We start from the raw sequence: 2,081 nt of genomic DNA, 5'->3' as shown, positions 1-2,081 counted from the left end.
TCCCTCCAAACCCATCTACCCTACTGGATCAGAATCCTGCCTTTCAGAGCTTATTTGACCTTGCTTACCTTCTAAAAAAGCCCTATTTCCAAATACAGCCACATAGAAGATACGGGCACAACAGCAATTTTTAGGGACACAGTTCAGTCCGTGTAGGAGCTAAGCTGAATTCTTGTCCCTTGCACTTAGCAAGTATATGATCTACTGAAACTTGGCCAGAAGACCCAGACCAGCATTATCTGGGGCTGAAGATGAGTCCTCCTGGTGCACACTGACCACTTGAAACTGTTCATTTTTCTTGTTCTTGCATTGCTATGGGTCCCTCCTGACTTTGAGATATGCTTCGGGCCCTTTCATGAAGGCAAACACCTGGGTTTCCCTGCTCACTTCTAGATTTCAGTCACCTTCATTTCAATCTTGTCCACAGTTTTTTTTTTCCTCTGCATGCTGGCTTAGTCATAAGCCCCTCCCACACACACAATGACTCAAGTGAGGAAATTGTAATACAGCCCAAGACACTGCAAAGACTTGACAGCAAACCTGAACGTTTGCTTTATCAATACTCTTGAGAAAGGAAGACTACAGGTCTGCAGGAGACAGGTCAATGCCAAGGCCACTACATAACATAGTATAGGCTGTACGCAGCACCATTTACAGCAGGAGTTACCACTCATCTATGGTAAGGGTGTAGGTGTGTACACTCATGCCTCTACTAATAGGCAGAAATCAGAACGCAGCTAGAAATATTGCTAGCCATGTTGACCCAAAAGTAAGGAGGAAAAAGGAGCAGGAAAAGGTGATTGATGCCTACTAAGAGAAACTGAGGCTTGAGGACTTGGAGGGATAGGTATTATTAGTATGCAGGTATGAACAGTCATAGGGTAAGCTATGAAAGAAAGTCATTACTATCATTCATAGTGATTACATTAATTTGTATAATTGTTATGAGACATTCATCCATGTTTCTCTTCTAATATAATCCCCCACTATGGTAGAAATTATTATAAAAACCATTTAATAAAGGAATACATGAACATTTGGCATTCAACGGATTTCCCAAGATGTGCTAGTCTACGAAGGAAAAGCAGGCTTTGGGGCTGATTTCTGCCCCAAAGTCATGTTCCTGAGTTGGACCTGAGGCACGATGGGAGACCACTGGCCCACCAAAGCCATACCCCTACTGAAACACAGTCATGGTCTGGATGCTAAGCACATCCGCATGTTCATTCTAGTTTCATTCATTTCCAAGCAAAGTTAGAAAAATCTATAGCATTTTCCCCAGGATGGCAATAGACGCTGGACTTTCAACATAAGGCTGACTCTGGATCTGGGGCTCCTTCCATCTCCAGCATGTTAGATTTCTTAAATAACTCCTATTCACAAGGAAGTTCACACCTTCAGAACCCACTCACCTAACACCACTTCCAAGGGTTCTTTCCCTCTGTTGGGGAAAATCATCCTTAAAAAAAACCGAAATAATAAAGTACATGATGTTACAATGAGGAGTGTTGTCTAATAATTTCTTTGAGGGTACATTTCCTTTTTTATTGGCTACCATACTTCATAGGCAGACACCACTACTCATCATAGCATGAGACATACATGCTGGCCAGAGGAAAACTCGCCCCAGCAGTGGACACCGAAGAAATCAAGTATGGTTGGGAAGCAACATTGATTCATCAGTAAAGTTGGCCTGGAGGACCATGTTGAAAACAATTTGTGAGATATTACTCACTTCGGAAGAAAGGAGAACAGATTTGACTTATCAATGTGTTTCTGTGGAGATGATGAAAATTAAGAAGCAAGAGTCAGGTGTGTTATTCTGTAGATCCCTGAATAAGGAAGGGGAACCATTTCAAGTCCAGGGAAATCTAGAGTGCATGTCCCAAGAGTTTCAAGTAAGGACCTGAATTAGGGGAAATATTATCCTTTTCTTCTGTTGTCTGTCTTCCCATTATACCTTCAACTATTCACAATTGAGAGAGAGAGAGAGAGAGAGAGAGAGAGAGAGAGAGAGAGAGAGAGAGAGAGAGAGTCAAGTTGGATTAAGTAAAAGTCAAAAGACCTTTAAAAAGCACAGA

The sequence above is a fragment of the Microtus ochrogaster genome, chromosome 15 (genome assembly GCF_000317375.1).
Source record: "Microtus ochrogaster isolate Prairie Vole_2 chromosome 15, MicOch1.0, whole genome shotgun sequence".
NCBI classification, from domain to species: Eukaryota; Metazoa; Chordata; class Mammalia; order Rodentia; family Cricetidae; genus Microtus; species Microtus ochrogaster.
The sequence above is the reverse complement of the archived record's forward strand: the minus strand, read 5'-3'. Positions refer to the sequence as shown.